Raw genomic sequence first — 21583 nt, forward strand, 5'->3', positions numbered from 1 at the left:
AGAATGCAAGTCTCTTTTTTGGAATTCAAGTGAACATTTCAAGTTTTAAAGTTTTGGGGTGAACTGTGGTTGCATCTCTAGCTTAGACACTGTGCCCACAGAGTGTATGTCCTGTCTTGTTGACTTCATCAGACCTCTGCTCTCAGTTCTGCAGAGGACATCACACTCGGAAGTGAGCTCGAGTCCCTGGCTCTGCCCTTTGAAAGCCGTTTGCCTTTTGTTTCTCTTGTCTCTCCCTCCCGCCCTCTCTTTGACTTTCTGTGTAGCCAGGGTGGCTCCACTCTTGTTCCCCTCCTGCCTCAGCCTACTGAGTGCTGGGTTATGGGTGTGTTCCGTGCTGCCCGGCCGATACCTACTTTGTAGCACAGAACACTGTCTGGTCTGAGGTTGGCTTGCGGAGGAACATGATTCCTGCTGTGCTTGTGTGTGGGCCTTCAGCATGAGCGTCATGCGGTTGTCTAGCTCAGAACTCAGAATAGCTTCCTTTCTCCAACAAAGGGCATGCACCTTAAATGAACACTACCCATCCAATCAAATCTTTGCTCTGTAGTTCTTGTGTGAGGAGAATGAGATGGAACCCAACCTTGTCTTTTTTTGCCTGTGAAGAAGCCCTTCTCAGACCCTACTGATCTGAGAACCAGGCTGGAAAGAGAGCAGGAGTGTCGCCAGCCAAGAGAAGTTCCCCTTTTTACCAATACCCTAACCTGTAAAGCTCAGAGATGGCGTTAGACATGGTGAGGGCGTGAGCTCCCCTCATTCATTTCAGATTCCAGGCAAACTGTGTGACTGTGGGAAAAGCAAAGACAAATGACACCCCACTTCTGAGCCTCAGGTCCACGCTTTGGTCAGGGACTGGTTGTGTTTTCCTGAAGGTGTCTGTAGTGCTCAAGCAAAAGACCACGCGCTAGGTTGTGTACAAAGAACTGACGGCCACTTCTCAGGGTTCTGAAGGCTGCGTAGTTCCAGGCTAAGGACCGACCTTGCTGTACCCTTCTGTGTGCCTTGCTCACAGGGCAGAGGGTGGGAAGGCTTTGTGGCACCCCCTAGTGAGATGGAGGACTGAGGATGCTCCCCTCCTCCCCGCCTCCTGGTACCATCACTGACATCACTTGCATTTGCACTGGGTGTGAGTGGAGGTGGGGGTAGGCGTGTTATCAAGCACAGATGGGGACAGATGTCAAGAGCTGTATGTGAGTGCCACAGACAAGGTTGGAGGAATTGCTCAGAAAGCTAGAAGAGGGGTCTAGAGGCAGCATCAGAAGGAAGCGGAGAAAGGGAGATTGTACTAAGGAGGCCACTTGTTGGCTCCCGGCTGCTCAGCCCTGAAATAATCACACAAAAGCCATATTATTTAAATCGCTGCTTGGCCCATTAGCTCTAGATTCTTATTGGCTAACTCTTACACGTTAATTTAACCCATCTCCATTAATCTGTGCATCACCATGAGGTCGTGGCTTACCAGCAAAGTTTCAGTGTGTCTGTCTCTACTGGCATGGCACCAGCGGCTCTATGGCTTCTCTCTGACTCCTCCTTCCTTCTCCCGGCATTCAGTTTAGTTTTCCCCGCCTAACTGTGTTCTGCCCTATCAACAGGCCTAAAGCAGTTTCTTTATTCACCACTGGTATTCACAGCATGCAGAGGGGAATCCCACATCAGGAGAGTAAGATCTGCCTTCTAGAGTGCCAAGTGGGATTGTTGGGGGCAGCCTTGCCCTCCTGTGTCTCTTGTGAAGCTGATCTTGGTGATCAGCTTGGTTGGGTTGTGGCCAGTGAAGCCCGCCTGAGTGTATCTTTGAGGGTGTTTCCAGAGACAATTAGGTCACAGCGGCTGTGACACATGCACAGCTTCATCCATTGATGGGTTAAAAACTTGGAACTGTGGGAATTTTTATTGCATCCAGGCCCTTAGTCTGTTTCCTGCCAACCATGGTGGGGGCTTCTCTATCAGGCTCTCCCTAGAGACAAAAGCTCTGAAACTAAACAGGACAAGCTTTGTCCTTCGAGTCTGTTTCCGAGGTCACCAGTCGGCTCTGCTCCATCTTCAGAGGCAGAGGTGGCTCTTGGAATTGTCAGACTTGAGTCCCTTGCTCTGGAAAACTGCTGAGCTGAGTCATAAGGGTGGGCACAGGGTAAGAGGGACGCTGTCCCAGAATCACCTTTGGAGGGAGAAGAGAGCGACACAGAGCTCCAGAGCTCACAGCCTGGGAGACATGGCAGCACGGTCAGCCTCAGCAGCCAGCATGGTGGAGATCACACGGCTGCAGACTGTGGGCTGGCTCTCGGCACGGCAGCTGCACTCTCCAGTGCGGGGGAGTCTTGACCAGAAGAGGTGTGAGAGTCTCAGTTGTACATGCAAGATGAGTTCTGCATCTAAGTGGGGGCCATGGAAAGCAAAATGCCCATGACTTTAAAAATATTTTTTTTCCCTTGAGGATTTCACACATGTACACAACTTACTTTGACCATATTCACCCCTAACTGCCCCTATATTCACCTCCCAATCCCCACTCCTTCCCAACTTTGTGTCCTTTTTGTTTTTGAGAACCTACCGGGTCCATGTGCTCGTGGTTGTGTGACCATCCCCTGGGGCACAGTCAGCTTCCATTCTTAAAAATGACACTTCTGCCCGTGGTGGTGGTGGTGGGCGCCTTTAATCCCAGCACTCGGGAGGCGGAGGCAGGGGGATCTCTGTGAGTTTGAGACCAGACTGGTCTACACGAGCTAGTTCCGGGACAGACTCCAAAGCTACAGAGAAACCTTGTCTCAAAAACAAAACAAAACAAAAAATTCACACTTCTCCTTCCGGCAGCTAGCAGCTGTCGATAGCTGTTTCTTGTTCATGCCGGGAGGCCAACTGGTTTCATTGTGTGCCGGCAGCCAAGGTTGCTGGAGTTCGTGAGCACAATGGTTTTGTCTTGTTCAGTCTCTTAAGTCCCTTCTCCATGATCATCTCTGAGGCTTGGAAGCAGGGGTGTGATAGACTTGTCCCATTTGTGACTGAGTGCGCCAGGAATATGACCAGTTATGGGCTTCTGCTTTAACCACTGTCCACGGCACAAAGGAACTTGTCTGATGAGAGCTGTAGTAACCCATGGGTAGAGAGAAGAATCTAAAGGGCCCGTTACGACTGTGTCCAGTGGGCAGGGTGACAGGTGATGTAACTGCCCATTTTCCATTATCCCCACGTCTCAAATCCAGACAGGAAGTTCCTTCTGGTGGGTGATGGGGTGCACCGTCAGCACCAGCAGCAGAGAGTGTTTAATTTCTGTCATAGCACTCTTGAAGCCTTGCTGTCCCGGTGGCTTTGTCACAGGGAATGAAGGTGATGTCCACTCCTCAGTCCTGCATCCTGCACCATTGCTAGCACAGTGCTCTGAATCCACGAGGATCTTCTGTGTTTAGTTTCTTGTTGGATGGCGTTTGTAATCTTTTTATTTATTTGTTGTGTGTGTGACCACATGCCGCAGTGTGTGTGTGGAGGTCGGGCACACTTTCGGGCGTTGGTTTATCCTTCCATCAGGCTGTTTCTGGGGCCATCCTGCTGACCAGGGTCTTATTTTATAGGGGTTGAGAGAAAAAGTGAGGCCGCTGCTGTCTGAGGTCGGGCTGACGTCCTGGAAGGACAGTGTCTGTTCCTACTCTTTCTGCCTTCAGCCAAGTAATCTGTGCCGTTCTCCTAAGCAGACATTTAATCAGTGCCAAGTCTGCAGCTGTCACCCTGTGGACACAGCCTGTCCTCTGGGATGTCACTCCTCCTCCGTCCCCATCCCACAAAACACACATTCTTACCTTGACGTTCCTGAACTGAGGCCAACTTTCCAAACGTGTGGCCCTACCATTGCTTTCAGCCAAGTGACCTGGGTGTCATGGCCGTGACCAATTTATTTCATTTCTTCTCCCTTTACATAAGTGCCCGGGAGCAGTGTGTTATAGAAGTCTCTATCTTCACAAGCTGAAGAGAGCAGTAAAAAGTAAGAGTTCTGAGCTGAACTGTGATAGTTTTCTCTCTGAGTGTCTGATAAAATATGTGTGCATGTTAGGATTGACTGGTCCCTGGAGTCAAGGACATCTGAGTCTGAGGACCTCTGTGATGACGGCGTGTGTGGGGCGTGTGTGGGGCGTGTGTGGGGCGTGTGGGGCGTGTGTGGGGCGTGTGTGGAGCGTGTGCGGGGCGTGTGGGGCGTGTGTGGGGCGTGTGTGGAGCGTGTGTGGAGTGTGTGTGGGGCGTGTGTGGGGCGTGTGTGGGGCGTGTGGGGCGTGTGTGGGGCGTGTGGGGCGTGTGTGGGGCGTGTGCGGAGCGTGTGCGGGGCGTGTGCGGGGCGTGTGCGGGGCGTGTGCGGGGCGTGTGTGGGGCGTGTGTGGGGGCGCGGGGCGTGTGCGGGGCGTGTGCGGGGCGTGTGCGGGGCGTGTGTGGGGCGTGTGTGGGGCGTGTGTGGGGCGTGTGTGGGGGCGTGTGTGGGGCGTGTGTGGGGGTGTGTGTGGGGCGTGTATCGGGCAGCCTCTGTCAGTGGTTGGATCCAAATGACTTCCAGTGAGAAGATGGGGAGGGACCCGCTGCAAGTGACTTTACCCATCCACAAGACAGCAGCAGGCCCTTGATTCACAGTGGGGCAGCCATAGTGGCCTCTGGGTGACCTCTTCCACAGCTGTTGTGATTAACATAGTTAAAACCGGCTTAAGGGCTTTGCACCTTGTAATTTTGTTTCTCTTTCCCAGAGTTCCTTGTGCCCACAATGCAAGGTTTCTTAATGTCCTTCCCTAAGCACTTCCTGGAGGGGTTTTCCTGAGCAAGGGTTCCCTGGCAGTCTGGAGCCAAGGGGTACCACAAAGTCACACCACACAACAAACCTCACACAAGAGGTTTCTTGGGGAGAGGCACAGAATGGTGACCTCCTATGGGGTCAGAGATGGCAGGAGCCTGGGAAGAAGGGCAGGCTTTTATAGTCTTAGGAACATGGGCAGTGAGCTAGTAGAAGCGTACTGCATGGCCGGAAGTATTGCTGGGCATGAACCCCGAGTCACGGGTGGGGACCGGCCAGGGGCAGGGTGATCTCCATGGGCCTGTAGGCCAGGGGCAGGGTGATCTCCATGGGCTGTTACCCTGCATGCCCCCTCTCTGGTGGGCAGGAGTTGCTGGCTGCTTCTCTGCTGCAGTGGCAGCTGGTGAAGAAAACAGGGTTTTGAATCTGTTGTTCTGTGTGGACTGGCCCTGGTGGACTTGCCTTGAGGAAAGCAGGAAATCTGGATTTGTGTGGAAGAGCAGGGTCTTCAGCAGTAGAGGACTACAGTTTCTAGCAAATTAAAATCAATTCTTATTTTGGGGGAAACCGTCCAAGCTACCTCTGACTGCTGCTGCTGGCTGAGGAGGTACAGTCCTCCTTCCTCTGCAGGGCTGGTGTGAATCCTTGAAACAACCTGTCAGATAAGGGAGGGTGTAGGAGAGAGTAGGGAGGGAGGGGTGAGTGGGGGAGGCAGAGAAATAGGAAAGGGGTAAGGGAGGACACTCTATAAGTGCTTCATCAGGCAGGACCTGTTGAGGCTGGGCTGCGTCTTGGCAGAATCCTGGACCACTAGGGATATGGCTCTGGGCCTGCCAGTGTAACTGCTTATGTTACCAGTATGAGAAGGCTCATCTTAATTGTGGACCCCGGACTAGACCCCGAGCAGGGGTTCTCCCCTGGGTAAGATGGAGACAGCAAGCTGAGCACTTGCTTGCATGCATGGTTTGCTTCTCCCTTGGGTATCATGTGACCCCTGGCATCCTGGCTTGAGGTTTTTGTGTCAAGGTATTCACTGCACCAGCAGAAAGAGACGCCAAACAGAGAGCTGAGTGGTGGGTGTGGGCCATGCTGAGATACAGGTGTGCTTGGAGTGACAGCTACTGGGGCCACCGGACAGGCCTTTCTCCTGCGTTCGCTTCTCCCTGGTCTTGCAAAGACACCCCACAAACTCACATGGCAGCCTTTGCTTGGGTAGAGCGGTCTATGTGCAGGTCATTTGCCTAAGGTCCGGGACTCTTGGAACAGCTTTGGGCCATTGCTGGAAAGCAATAACCAGGGTCCCCGTCACTGGAGGATGCAGACAGTGCTAGCTGTAGGCGTCCGTTAGTGGGGCTGGTGGGGTCAGTCATGGGGACTGTGGGAAGGCAGCATGGCAGACAGCTGGTCTCAGGTCTGCTCGAAGGTCCCAGGAAAGAGCAACAGAGAAAGCAGGGTGCCTCAGTCTTGAGCTTCAGCTGCAGGCCCCCTATAAACAGAATGCCACACCACAGAAAAGGTGGGCCAGGGAGCTGCTTACCAAAGTTTGCCTCCTGCTGGTGGGTGCTCCTGCCCTGGCAGGTCCTACCCATGGACACCCCTCCCCTCACCCGTGTACCTGAGTACATGTGTTGGTACCTAGTAGGGCATTGGGTGACCTTGTTTTTTCACTGTCTGCCTTAGTCCCCAAGACAGGGCCTCTCGATGAGTCTGGAGCTGGGCCGGCAGCCACAAGACAGTCTCCCACCATCTCTACCTCCACAGGTTTCAGGTATGCGTAGCTGCACTTCACTTCTTACGTGGTTCTGAGGCTTTGAACTCGGGTCCTCAGGCTTGGGCAGCCCTGCACGTTTACTGTCAGCACCAAGCAGCCGTGCTGGGCGGTAGCAGAGGACTAGCCTGCGTCACTGCATGAGGCTGCACTGGTTCCCATGGACCCTGCTTTCTGGGCCCACATCTCTAAGGCCCTGGATGTGACTGTAAACACGGCTTCCCAAAGGATGTGAGCCAGCACCTGGCTGGCTTTTGAGCATAGAGTTGTTGGGAGAACAGGATGGAGGATGTTCTTTTTCTACTTTCTCTCTTTGCAAAGCATTATAAGTTGCATTAAAATGTTTTAAACGTGAATTTGGATGTAGCCGCCTTTGAACGTTGCTGTAACTCTAATCTTTCATTTTATTTCTGTGGTTTATGTTGTGGCTACTTCAATAAGTCATTTTAATGTCAAGCAATATAGGCAAACTCTATTTTATTGGAAGAAAAATCTTTATTCATGGCAGATTTTCCAATATGTGCCAAAATACTGCTGTTGTGATATTTTATGCTCCTATTTCAAAACAAACAGTTGCAAAGCAATTTCAGTGGCAAATGCGAACAATAAAACTGTGATTAGCAGAGCGCGAGCTGGCGGTCAGGTTGTTCCAACAGTTCTCGGTGCCGCAGGGGCTGCGAGCGTAGTAAATCTCTTGAGTCAGCCCTGTCTTCAGGAAGGCATTTCTTTAGGACCTCTGGTACCTAAAGTCTTTCATCCCTGAGACGTTAAGGTCTCAGCCCCACCATGTCCTGCACCTCATCAGACTCTTACTCTGTATTCTTGGCTCCAGTTGTCCCTGTTCAAGTGAATTGCTTCTTGGGATTTAATGGGCTCCTTAGAACATTAGGAATCCAGATGTTTGTGTGATGTGCTCTTGACAAGAGTCCCCTATGCAGATGTGCAGAAATTTCCCAACACAGGTAGCAAGTTTGTGTGAACATTTCTGAAGTCTTAGGAATATCCTTTGGAGGGGACCTTCAAGGGGATGTCAGTAGTACCTGGAGACATAGCAGGTTCATCTCATTCTAAAGCCCATGTCTGTGCAGTGTCTGTAGCTTACAGAATGGGACTGCGCACAGCCCATTGCTATTGGCTACACATAGGACTCCACCTATCACTAAAGCTCTGTTTACTGACGTGTGAAAATGGGCTGGCAAGACAGCTCAGCAGGGAAAAGCATTGGCTGTGCCACTCTGACTGTGTGAGCTTGGTCCTTGGAGCTGACGTGAAAAATCCTTAGCCTGGAGTTCACACATAGCGTCAGACACGAGAGAGATCCTGCCTCAAAACAGAGTGGAGGAAATTGAATGCCCACAGTTGTCCTCGGACCTGGACAGATGTGGCACGTGTGCCCACATCTCACACATCACATGTATCATGCACATCACACACACACATAAGCAGTGAGAAATTTTAAAATAAAGTTTGAATGTGGATTTGCGCAGGTCCAGACCCTGTGGTAAGTGTGTCCACGCCACACACATCACATACAACAGTACTAAGTTTTAACTGAACTTTGGGTTTGTACAGGTCCGGGCTCCACAGTCTATAAACGTGTGTTTGAGAAATGCTTTTCTATGTCTAGGGTGCAATCTACAGATACTGGCGGGGGACTGGGAGCTGGTCATGCAGCAACTGAGCATATAGCTGAGTAGTGCCGCATTGGTAGAATAAATGGGCCAAAGCAGCTAGCATTAGGAAACTGACTTCTCTGTGATCCCCAAAGCTTTTAGAGAAGACAGCCTTGTAAAGATAAAACCCTTGGATCACAGAGTTTAAAAAACAGCGAATTTCATATGCCTTTTGCCATTCGCAGAGCACATGAATGTGGCTTGACTTCTCCCAGCTCCAGTTTAAAAGCAGCATAGTCTTGTTCCACTGCCAAGATCTGGACCTGGAACGTCCCCAAAGTCTTTGTCCCCATTGGTGGAATTAAGAGGTGGTAGAGCCTTTAAGATGCAGGGCTTATTTGCAGGAAGTCAGATGCTGAAGGAGTAGTGACCTGTCCTTCTCTCTCCTGCCCCATCCTCATTCCACCCAGACGCACCACAGCCTGAAGACAGTGTAGCTAAGAAACCATGGTCCAAACCATGAGCCCCAATCAACGTTTCCTCCCGTTAAGTTGATGTGTCTCCATGTGGACGTTCGCTAACAGCAATGGAAAGCTAACAAGCAGTCAGCCATTGTTCCTGTCCCAAGTTTTAGGCTTCGCTTTGAGTTACAATGCAGTGTTCACTTTTCACCCTCTCTAAGGACTGGTTGAAAAGCAGGGGAGCAGCGGGTCAGTGATGTCATGAGCCTCTCTCTCCTGAGGACTCTCCAGCAGCGGGTCAGTGATGTCATGAGCCCCTCCTGAGGACTCTCCAGCAGTGGGTCAGTGATGTCATGAGCCCCTCCTGAGGACTCTCCAGCAGTGGGTCAGTGATGTCTGTGGTGTTTACTCTTGAGCAGTTGGGAGAGGAAATCTAGGAAATTGTCCTTCAGCATGGTGTCCTCACACCTGAGGCCAGCTGTGTCTACCAGCGAGCCTGGCCTGGCATGCATTACTGCCAGCTTGTGCCCTGAATGGCCAGGGGTTAGCCATGGGCCAGGTTGGTTTCTGACATGTTAGCTAAAGTGTCCGCTCTGCGGAGGCACTGCTGAGCTGTGCACCCTGTGGAGCTGTGGGTATCTGTAGACCTTTGAGACATGGAAGAAGATAACTGGCTTGGGCTGGTTCCGACTCTGGAAGGAAGCGTCACATAAAACCATCGACTGCAAATTCTCCAGATACGATCATCAAATGCGGCTGCTTCCCAGAACTCCTCGGTACAACCGATCCCAGAGAGTGTGGGAACCAGAGCACCTGCCTCTGACAGGGAGCAGTGGACGCCACTCCGGTTAATGAAAGCTGTGTTCCTGGTGCTGCCTCTGGCACTTTCTGCCCTTGTTTACCTGGCTGGGCAACAGAGGCAGGATTGATGCAACCACCAATAACTACAGCATCCTCAGAGAGGCCAGAAATCTGGAGCCTTCGATCAGTGTAGACTTATGGGAAGGTGGGGATTCTTAAGTGGCTCCAGCCAGGGCAACTGCACCTGGGATCTATTAGAGGCTCAGGAGTGGAGCAGGGCACAGCACAAAGCCACTGAAGGCCAGGAGAACAGGGAACTTCTGAATTTGGATAAAGTCACACTTGCTCATAACTTAAAACAATAAAGTCTGGCAGGTCGTGAGGCGGTGCCTGATTTCTTCTTGTATGGCAATATTGGTTGAATGTGAGTGTGCATATATGTATGCCTATGTGTGTTCACTATTCTGTGATGTCATTGTGTAAGGAGGGGGCATTTTGTGTCTGTTGTTTCTCCACCTGTGTGGAAGGGTTTGTTTTCATGACCTTCCCCCAGTGAAATCAAAACAGCTTTTTTTTTCCCTCCTTGATTAAGTTTATACTTATATTTTCTTTTTTTCTACTTCACTTTGTTAATGGAATTTTCTTAGTTTAAAAAATACTTTCATTGATTGGTGTGTGTGTCGGTGTAAGTGTATACGTAAGTGTGAGTGTGTGTATATGCAGTAGTCAGAAGAGGGCGCTGCTGACCTCCTGTCTCTTTCCTTTTGCCTCCTTTTGAGGCAAGGTCTCTACCTGGGTTGGGAACTGGTATTTCCTTGACTTGGCTGGAAGCCAGCCAGCCCCAGTGGGGACCCCCCCCCATCTCTGACCCCCTGGAGCTTGGGTTACAGGTGTTTACAAAGATGCCCGTCTCATCACCTGTGCCCTGGAGTCTGACTCTGGTCCTCGTAGTCGTAGAACAAGTCCCTCTTGCTGCTAACCATCTCTCTAGCTCCTCTTACAGGTGTTCAGGTAATTCATGATTAATGTGTAGGAATGTAAGAGGATTTTAATAGTCTGTAGTCTGCAGTTTTACCTAGGGGTCTTCACCGTGCAGTTGGTGTAGGGGAAGTGTTACAGCTGTATAGCTGCAGAGATATCCTGACTTATTGGGAAACCAGGCTGTATTGAGAGCTGCAGAGATATCCTGACTTGTTGGGAAACCAGGCTGTACTGAGAGCTGCAGAGATATCCTGACTTATTGGGAAACCAGGCTGTACTGAGAGCTGCAGAGATATCCTGACTTATTGGGAAACCAGGCTGTACTGAGAGCTGCAGAGATATCCTGACTTATTGGGAAACCAGGCTGTACTGAGAGCTGCAGAGATATCCTGACTTATTGGGAAACCAGGCTGTACTGAGAGCTGCAGAGATATCCTGACTTATTGGGAAACCAGGCTGTACTGAGAGCTGCAGAGATATCCTGACTTATTGGGAAACCAGGTTTTACTGAGAGCTGCAGAGATATCCTGACTTATTGGGAAACCAGGCTATGCTTAGAGCCACACAGGACAGCTCTGGGAGGAGGGGGTAGAGCCGCAACAGGACAGCTCTGGAGGGGTAGAGTCACAACAGGACAGCTCTGGAGGGGTAGAGAGCTGCAACAGGACAGCTCTGGAGGAGTAGAGCCGCAACAGGAGAGCTCTGGAGGGGTAGAGTCACAACAGGACAGCTCTGGAGGGGTAGAGTCACAACAGGACAGCTCTGGAGGGGTAGAGTCACAACAGGACAGCTCTGGAGGGGGTAGAGAGCTGCAACAGGACAGCTCTGGAGGGGGTAGAGTCACAACAGGAGAGCTCTGGAGGGGGTAGAGTCACAACAGGAGAGCTCTGGAGGGGTAGAGTCACAATAGGACAGCTCTGGAGGGGGTAGAGTCACAACAGGACAGCTCTGGAGGGGTAGAGTCACAATAGGACAGCTCTGGAGGGGGTAGAGCCACAACAGGACAGCTCTGGAGGGGGTAGAGTCACAACAGGAGAGCTCTGGAGGGGTAGAGTCACAACAGGACAGCTCTGGAGGGGTAGAGTCACAACAGGACAGCTCTGGAGGGGGTAGAGTCACAACAGGACAGCTCTGGAGGGGTAGAGTCACAACAGGACAGCTCTAGAGGGGTAGAGCCACAACAGGACAGCTCTGGAGGGGGTAGAGTCACAACAGGACAGCTCTGGAGGGGGTAGAGTCACAACAGGACAGCTCTGGAGGGGTAGAGTCACAACAGGAGAGCTCTGGAGGGGTAGAGTCACAACAGGACAGCTCTGGAGGGGTAGAGTCACAACAGGACAGCTCTGGAGGGGTAGAGTCACAACAGGACAGCTCTGGAGGGGTAGAGTCACAACAGGACAGCTCTGGAGGGGGTAGAGTCACAACAGGACAGCTCTGGAGGGGTAGAGTCACAAAAGGACAGCTCTGGAGGGGTAGAGTCACAACAGGACAGCTCTGGAGGGGTAGAGTCACAATAGGACAGCTCTGGAGGGGTAGAGTCACAACAGGACAGCTCTGGAGGGGTAGAGTCACAACAGGAGAGCTCTGGAGGGGTAGAGTCACAACAGGACAGCTCTGGAGGGGGTAGAGTCACAACAGGACAACTCTGGAGGGGTAGAGTCACAACAGCACAGCTCTGGAGGGGGTAGAACCGCAACAGGACAGCTCTGGAGGGGGTAGAGTCACAATAGGACAGCTCTGGAGGGGGTAGAGTCACAACAGGACAGCTCTGGAGGGGGTAGAACCGCAACAGGACAGCTCTGGAGGGGGTAGAGTCACAACAGGACAGCTCTGGAGGGGGTAGAACCGCAACAGGACAGCTCTGGAGGGGGTAGAGTCACAATAGGACAGCTCTGGAGGGGTAGAGTCACAACAGGACAGCTCTGGAGTGGGGTAGAGTCACAACAGGACAGCTCTGGAGGGGTAGAGTCACAACAGGACAGCTCTGGAGGGGGTAGAGTCACAACAGGAGAGCTCTGGAGGGGTAGAGTCACAACAGCACAGCTCTGGAGGGGGTAGAACCGCAACAGGACAGCTATGGAGGGGGTAGAGTCACAACAGGACAGCTCTGGAGGGGGTAGAACCGCAACAGGAGAGCTCTGGAGGGGTAGAGTCACAACAGGACAGCTCTGGAGGGGTAGAGTCACAACAGGAGAGCTCTGGAGGGGTAGAGTCACAACAGGACAGCTCTGGAGGGGGTAGAGTCACAAAAGGACAGCTCTGGAGGGGTAGAGTCACAACAGGACAGCTCTGGATGGGGTAGAGTCACAACAGGACAGCTCTGGAGGGGGTAGAACCGCAACAGGACAGCTCTGGAGGGGGTAGAGTCACAATAGGACAGATCTGGAGGGGTAGAGTCACAACAGGACAGCTCTGGAGGGGTAGAGTCACAACAGGACAGCTCTGGAGGGGGTAGAGTCACAACAGGACAGCTCTGGAGGGGGTAGAGTCACAACAGGACAGCTCTGGAGGGGTAGAGTCACAACAGGACAGCTCTGGAGGGGTAGAGTCACAACAGGACAGCTCTGGAGGGGGTAGAGCCGCAACAGGACAGCTCTGGAGGGGTAGAGTCACAACAGGAGAGCTCTGGAGGGGTAGAGTCACAACAGGACAGCTCTGGAGGGGTAGAGTCACAACAGGACAGCTCTGGAGGTGGTAGAGTCACAACAGGAGAGCTCTGGAGGGGTAGAGTCACAACAGGACAGCTCTGGAGGGGTAGAGTCACAACAGGACAGCTCTGGAGGTGGTTGAGTCACAACAGGAGAGCTCTGGAGGGGTAGAGTTACAATAGGACAGCTCTGGAGGGGTAGAGTCACAACAGGACAGCTCTGGAGGGGGTAGAGTCACAACAGGACAGCTCTGGAGGGGGAAGAGTCACAACAGGACAGCTCTGGAGGGGGAAGAGTCACAACAGGACAGCTCTGGAGGGGTAGAGTCACAACAGGACAGCTCTGGAGGGGGTAGAGTCACAACAGGACAGCTCTGGAGGGGTAGAGTCACAATAGGACAGCTCTGGAGGGGTAGAGTCACAACAGGACAGCTCTGGAGGGGGTAGAGTCACAACAGGACAGCTCTGGAGGGGTAGAGTCACAACAGGACAGCTCTGGAGGTGGTTGAGTCACAACAGGAGAGCTCTGGAGGGGTAGAGTTACAATAGGACAGCTCTGGAGGGGTAGAGTCACAACAGGACAGCTCTGGAGGGGGAAGAGTCACAACAGGACAGCTCTGGAGGGGGAAGAGTCACAACAGGACAGCTCTGGAGGGGGAAGAGTCACAACAGGACAGCTCTGGAGGGGTAGAGCCACAACAGGACAGCTCTGGAGGGGGTAGAGTCACAACAGGACAGCTCTGGAGGGGGTAGAGTCACAACAGGACAGCTCTGGAGGGGTAGAGTCACAACAGGAGAGCTCTGGAGGGGTAGAGTCACAACAGGACAGCTCTGGAGGGGTAGAGTCACAACAGGACAGCTCTGGAGGGGTAGAGTCACAACAGGACAGCTCTGGAGGGGTAGAGTCACAACAGGACAGCTCTGGAGGGGGTAGAGTCACAACAGGACAGCTCTGGAGGGGTAGAGTCACAATAGGACAGCTCTGGAGGGGTAGAGTCACAACAGGACAGCTCTGGAGGGGTAGAGTCACAATAGGACAGCTCTGGAGGGGTAGAGTCACAACAGGACAGCTCTGGAGGGGTAGAGTCACAACAGGAGAGCTCTGGAGGGGTAGAGTCACAACAGGACAGCTCTGGAGGGGGGGGGTCACAACAGGACAACTCTGGAGGGGTAGAGTCACAACAGCACAGCTCTGGAGGGGGTAGAACCGCAACAGGACAGCTCTGGAGGGGGTAGAGTCACAATAGGACAGCTCTGGAGGGGGTAGAGTCACAACAGGACAGCTCTGGAGGGGGTAGAACCGCAACAGGACAGCTCTGGAGGGGGTAGAGTCACAACAGGACAGCTCTGGAGGGGGTAGAACCGCAACAGGACAGCTCTGGAGGGGGTAGAGTCACAATAGGACAGCTCTGGAGGGGTAGAGTCACAACAGGACAGCTCTGGAGTGGGGTAGAGTCACAACAGGACAGCTCTGGAGGGGTAGAGTCACAACAGGAGAGCTCTGGAGGGGGTAGAGTCACAACAGGAGAGCTCTGGAGGGGTAGAGTCACAACAGCACAGCTCTGGAGGGGGTAGAACCGCAACAGGACAGCTCTGGAGGGGGTAGAGTCACAACAGGACAGCTCTGGAGGGGGTAGAACCGCAACAGGAGAGCTCTGGAGGGGTAGAGTCACAACAGGAGAGCTCTGGAGGGGTAGAGTCACAACAGGAGAGCTCTGGAGGGGTAGAGTCACAACAGGACAGCTCTGGAGGGGGTAGAGTCACAAAAGGACAGCTCTGGAGGGGTAGAGTCACAACAGGACAGCTCTGGATGGGGTAGAGTCACAACAGGACAGCTCTGGAGGGGGTAGAACCGCAACAGGACAGCTCTGGAGGGGGTAGAGTCACAATAGGACAGATCTGGAGGGGTAGAGTCACAACAGGACAGCTCTGGAGGGGTAGAGTCACAACAGGACAGCTCTGGAGGGGGTAGAGTCACAACAGGACAGCTCTGGAGGGGGTAGAGTCACAATAGGACAGCTCTGGAGGGGTAGAGTCACAACAGGACAGCTCTGGAGGGGTAGAGTCACAACAGGACAGCTCTGGAGGGGGTAGAGCCGCAACAGGACAGCTCTGGAGGGGTAGAGTCACAACAGGAGAGCTCTGGAGGGGTAGAGTCACAACAGGACAGCTCTGGAGGGGTAGAGTCACAACAGGACAGCTCTGGAGGTGGTAGAGTCACAACAGGAGAGCTCTGGAGGGGTAGAGTCACAACAGGACAGCTCTGGAGGGGTAGAGTCACAACAGGACAGCTCTGGAGGGGTAGAGTCACAACAGGACAGCTCTGGAGGGGGTAGAGCCGCAACAGGACAGCTCTGGAGGGGTAGAGTCACAATAGGACAGCTCTGGAGGGGTAGAGTCACAACAGGACAGCTCTGGAGGGGTAGAGTCACAACAGGACAGCTCTGGAGGGGTAGAGTCACAACAGGACAGCTCTGGAGGGGGTAGAGTCACAACAGGAGAGCTCTGGAGGGGGTAGAGTCACAACAGGACAGCTCTGGAGGGGTAGAGTCACAACAGGACAGCTCTGGAGGTGGTTGAGTCACAACAGGAGAGCTCTGGAGGGGTAGAGTTACAATAGGACAGCTCTGGAGGGGTAGAGTCACAACAGGACAGCTCTGGAGGGGGTAGAGTCACAACAGGACAGCTCTGGAGGGGGAAGAGTCACAACAGGACAGCTCTGGAGGGGGAAGAGTCACAACAGGACAGCTCTGGAGGGGTAGAGTCACAACAGGACAGCTCTGGAGGGGGTAGAGTCACAACAGGACAGCTCTGGAGGGGTAGAGTCACAATAGGACAGCTCTGGAGGGGTAGAGTCACAACAGGACAGCTCTGGAGGGGGTAGAGTCACAACAGGACAGCTCTGGAGGTGATAGAGTCACAACAGGAGAGCTCGGGAGGGGGTAGAACCGCAACAGGACAGCTCTGGAGGGGGTAGAGTCACAACAGGACAGCTCTGGAGGGGGTAGAGTCACAACAGGAGAGCTCTGGAGGGGTAGAGTCACAATAGGACAGCTCTGGAGGGGTAGAGTCACAACAGGACAGCTCTGGAGGGGGTAGAGTCACAACAGGACAGCTCTGGAGGGGGAAGAGTCACAACAGGACAGCTCTGGAGGGGGAAGAGTCACAACAGGACAGCTCTGGAGGGGTAGAGTCACAACAGGACAGCTCTGGATGGGGTAGAGTCACAACAGGACAGCTCTGGAGGGGTAGAGTCACAATAGGACAGCTCTGGAGGGGTAGAGTCACAACAGGACAGCTCTGGAGGGGGTAGAGTCACAACAGGACAGCTCTGGAGGGGTAGAGTTACAATAGGACAGCTCTGGAGGGGTTGAGTCACAACAGGACAGCTCTGGAGGGGGTAGAGTCACAACAGGACAGCTCTGGAGGGGGAAGAGTCACAACAGGACAGCTCTGGAGGGGGAAGAGTCACAACAGGACAGCTCTGGAGGGGTAGAGTCACAACAGGACAGCTCTGGAGGGGGTAGAGTCACAACAGGACAGCTCTGGAGGGGTAGAGTCACAACAGGACAGCTCTGGAGGGGTAGAGTCACAACAGGACAGCTCTGGAGGGGGTAGAGTCACAACAGGACAGCTCTGGAGGTGGTAGAGTCACAACAGGAGAGCTCTGGAGGGGGTAGAACCGCAACAGGACAGCTCTGGAGGGGGTAGAGTCACAACAGGACAGCTCTGGAGGGGGTAGAGTCACAACAGGAGAGCTCTGGAGGGGTAGAGTCACAATAGGACAGCTCTGGAGGGGTAGAGTCACAACAGGACAGCTCTGGAGGGGGTAGAGTCACAACAGGACAGCTCTGGAGGGGGAAGAGTCACAACAGGACAGCTCTGGAGGGGGAAGAGTCACAACAGGACAGCTCTGGAGGGGTAGAGTCACAACAGGACAGCTCTGGAGGGGGTAGAGTCACAACAGGACAGCTCTGGAGGGGTAGAGTCACAATAGGACAGCTCTGGAGGGGTAGAGTCACAACAGGACAGCTCTGGAGGTGGTAGAGTCACAACAGGAGAGCTCTGGAGGGGTAGAGTCACAACAGGACAGCTCTGGAGGGGTAGAGTCACAACAGGAGAGCTCTGGAGGGGTAGAGTCACAACAGGACAGCTCTGGAGGGGTAGAGTCACAACAGGAGAGCTCTGGAGGGGTAGAGTCACAACAGGAGAGCTCTGGAGAGGTAGAGTCACAACAGGACAGCTCTGGAGGGGGAAGAGTCACAACAGGACAGCTCTGGAGGGGGAAGAGTCACAACAGGACAGCTCTGGAGGGGTAGAGTCACAACAGGACAGCTCTGGAGGGGTAGAGTCACAACAGGACAGCTCTGGAGGTGGTAGAGTCACAACAGGAGAGCTCTGGAGGGGTAGAGTCACAACAGGACAGCTCTGGAGGGGTAGAGTCACAACAGGAGAGCTCTGGAGGGGTAGAGTCACAACAGGACAGCTCTGGAGGTGTAGAGTCACAACAGGAGAGCTCTGGAGGGGTAGAGTCACAACAGGAGAGCTCTGGAGAGGTAGAGTCACAACAGGACAGCTCTGGAGGGGTAGAGAGCCGCAACAGCACAGCTCTGGAGGGTAGAACCACAATAGGACAGCTCAGCCCTGGAGGAAAGGTGTCCTTGCTTATCGGGAAGCGAGGCTACCTGCAGCTGGGGTGCAGTTGGGGATGATCTTCCCGCAGGATATAGCAATCCTGCTCTTCTCATGGAGAGCCACTACAACTGAGCTCTGCTCTGTAGAAGGAAACCATTTGTTTGTTCCCGGCTGCTCAGACCAGAAATAATCACACAAAAACTGTATTATTTGCAATACTATGTGGCCAATAGCCTAAATGTATTTCTGGCTAACTCTTATATCTTAAACTAAATCATCTCCATTAATCTGTGGATTGCCATGTGGCTGTGGATTGCTGGGTAAAGTTCTGTCCCTGGTATCTGTCTCGGGGGGGGGGGGGGCATGGCTTCTCTCGACCCTGCCTTCTTTTTCCCAACATTCAGTTTAGTTTTCCCTGCCTCCCTCTGTTCTGCCCTGCTATAAGTCCAAAGTCTTTATTAATCAATGGGAATCACAGCATACAGAGGGGAATCCCACATCACCTCCTCTTTTCTGTCTAAATGAAAAGGAAGGTTTTAACTTTAACACAGTAAGATTACATGTAACAGTGAGTCAGCCGTAATCCCGTCATCCACTTTATGTAGTTGGATATTTGTGTATGTCCATTTTACTTCCACATACACCACACATGCATACTTCCATATTCCACACATATCCACATGTATCCATCATGTCTTCTCACTTTGTGGCTCAGGTTGTCCTGCCTAGTTTCTGGCCACCTCACCAACCCTCACCCCGCCCCCTGTTGCCAACACCTCCTCTTGCCCCCAACCCCAGTGCTGGAAAACCTGATATATAGTCTTTCCGTAACGCATGTGTAGTGGGAGAAGTTCCCAGGCAAGTACTCTCCTGCTGAGCTGTCTCCAGAAGAATGTTCACTTTTTATTTTGAGACGGGATCTGGTTAAAGTCACCTGCATCTTTTTGTTTTTATAGACCAGCCAGCTTTGCTGCATTAACTTGAGGGCTGTCTTCCTCTACCTTCTGAGTGCTGGGATTGAGACACACAGAGACTCCCTGTCTGCTCCTATTCTTTGAAGGGGATCTTCAGACTCCACTGCCTTGTTCAACTCTTTTTCTTCTACCAGAGCAAACCCACTGTTCCAGTGTCCCAGGGCTGGCAGGTGCTGAGGGCAAGCCTGGTCTCATGGTGGCCCTTGTTCTTGTCTAAATAATGTTCACCTCTACTTCCCTCTTCCCTTCTTCTCCTTCCATCTCTCCCCTATCCATGTTCATGCTCTTTTAGAGATTACAGCCCTGGGATTCTGGTAGGAATTGTATTGAATCTTTAATCACTTGGGGTTGTGTGGACATTTGACCATGTCAGGTTTTCTAAATAATGAACATAGACTATCCAGAAATCTCTGATTTCTCTTGTTTCTCGTGTGCTCACTCATGCATGTGTGTGTACACATGTGTGTTCGTGTGTGTACATGTTCACAGGAATGTGTGTGTATAGGACATGGTTAATTTCAGGAGACATACATCCACCTTAGTTGCTGCAGCAGGGTTCTCTGAGTTGAACCCAGGTCTTGCTGATCCAGGCCTGTCTAGCTCAGCAGCTTGTCCCCAAGCCTCAGCCACTGAACGTCTTCCCGTCCCTGGTTTGAAACTGTGATGTGTAAGTCTTTCCTTCCTCAGGTGTCTTTCTGCACATGTTGCTTTTTGATATTACTGAGAAGCGTGGGATTGTGTTCTTAGCTCTCCTCTGTCTTAGTTTGGTTTCTGTTGCTGTGAATAAACACGGACCGAAAGGCAACTTGGGGAGGAAAGCGTTTTTTTATTTATCTTAAAGCTCTCAGGTTACACTCCATCACTGAAGGAAGCCATGGCAGGAGCTCAGGGCAGGAGCCTGGAGACAGGAACTGAAACAGAAGCCTTGGGAGAATACTACTTACTGTTGGCTTGTTCCGCCTGGCTTGCTCTGCCTGCTTTCTTATACAGCCCAGGACCAGCAGCCCAACCCACAGTGGGCAGAGCTCTCCCACGGCCCTCCCACACAAATCACTAATTATGAGAGTACCACACAGACTTGTCTACAGGCTACTCTATGGAGGCATTCCCCAGAGATGTCTAGGTTCTTGCAACACGTGGTATTTGAGTTACCGTTTGTGCTGTGCTGCGTGGCATGAACCACGTGCACTTGGACGCTGTGCTTTCTTGCTTCTCATAGGATTAGAATCTAGAAGTTGTGTCCTCACAAGTCCCTCATTGTGAAGCTTTTCCAGAAGAACCATCCTGGGCGAAGAAGCTTTAAATCTCCTGCCTGCTTGGAGATGCTCATGCTCGCTGTGGAGCAGAGGAGGGCTACGCTCTTGTCCCTCTGTAGCTGCCTCTATTTGTACGCCCCTGGCACAGTGCATGGCTGCTGGCCGTCCACCTTGCTGTCCCTGGGGACGTGTGTCTAGATGGCTGTGCTGCAACACCCTGCTGGGTATGAGCACGAAACACATGACCGACGTTTACCAGCGAGCAGCGGGGCTAAAGGCTGAGGATTTGAGGTCCCAGGAAACACAGGTCACCAGCATAGGTGGGGGAGGAAGGAGCTGACTTGCTGAAGGTGTCTCTCCAGCAGGTTTGTCATGCCTGCAAGCTGAGCTTGTAACTGTGGAGCAATGCTCTTCATACAGATAAAAATATAAAACAAGATACCCCCTCCCCAACTGCAGAACAGTGAGATCCTGGGCATCCATCCGTTCTTATTAATCTCGCAGGGGCTCACATGGGAATATAAATGGGCCTTATTTGTGCTTGCAAATCAAATCACCATGAAAGGTTATTTCAAGAGGCAGAAGCAAAATCATAGTAAAATAATTTAGTGGAAACGGGAGCTGAGAGTGCGCTTAATGGAACATGATGGGGTTTAATTTTCTTACTATTTCCATCATTAGGGCTCCATTATCTTCCCCGAGACCTCATTTAGGCGTCCTGTCTCAGCACATCTCTTAGGTATTTCTGGGCACACAGGAGGCTGGGGCACCATTAGGACAGAAGTCACTAATGCTGTTCTGTGCCTTTCATTTCTGCGCTTTGATGGCTGTGCCTTACGCCTGAGTTTCCAGCCTGCTCATTCTCACCTCATCTCCTGGAGGCTGTATGTGTCTTCATCTAGGAGCTTTCAGAGGAGGAAGGTGCAGCTCAGGAGCCAGCCTCACTGTCGAGTGAGGCTCCCCACGCTCCGCAGACCCCTCTGGACTCCAGTCTTAAGCACAGCACAGCAGACTTAGACTTGACCGCAAGACCACGTGCATCCACCAGCAACCATAGCGGTCCTTCCTGTTTCACAGAACTTGATAGAGCAGAATACTTAAGAACGGAAACCTTTGAGTAACATTCCAGAAAAATCTGGCCCCTTATGTGGCTTTGGCTTTCTGTAGTTGGGGAGAGGTCTCTCACTGTTCAAGTAGAGGGAAGGACCTGGTGTGTGTGAGTTTCTTCATATGTCACCGTCCAGAGCCCAGTGGGACATGCAGGGCAGAAGAAGGTGCAAGAATATGTGACTGCTTCCTAATATGGCAACAGTGTGTTTCTCATTGGTCTTGAACTCCATTGATCCTCTAGGCACTGTTGTGTGTGTGTGTGTGTGTGTGTGTGTGTGTGTGTGTGTGTGTGTGTACATGCAAAGGCCAGAGTTGATACTGGGTACGTTTTATTGCTCCCCCCCCCCCAATTTCTTGAGACAGAGTCTCTCACTGAACCTGAGGACTGACTGCTTCTGGCCCACTGCCTGGCTAACCAGCTCCCAAGATCCACCTGCATTTGTGCCGTCCCCTCCAAGAGTTACAGGCACGCGAGCCTTTCCCAGCTTTTCAGTAAGCTCCAGGGCTTTGAATCTAGGGCCCTTTGCTTTCGCTGCAAGTGTTTTTACCCCCTGAGCCATTTCCCAAGCTCTAGGCAT

General features: G+C 52.4%; 1 protein-coding gene across 1 annotated transcript in view; it reads left to right on the forward strand.

The window, feature by feature from the left end:
- Positions 1–21583, forward strand: part of Ulk4 (unc-51 like kinase 4) — a 315649-nt gene that overhangs the window by 139498 nt on the left and 154568 nt on the right. The window lies entirely within an intron of this gene.

This window comes from Microtus pennsylvanicus, chromosome 3 (assembly GCF_037038515.1).
Source record: "Microtus pennsylvanicus isolate mMicPen1 chromosome 3, mMicPen1.hap1, whole genome shotgun sequence".
NCBI classification, from domain to species: domain Eukaryota; kingdom Metazoa; phylum Chordata; class Mammalia; order Rodentia; family Cricetidae; genus Microtus; species Microtus pennsylvanicus.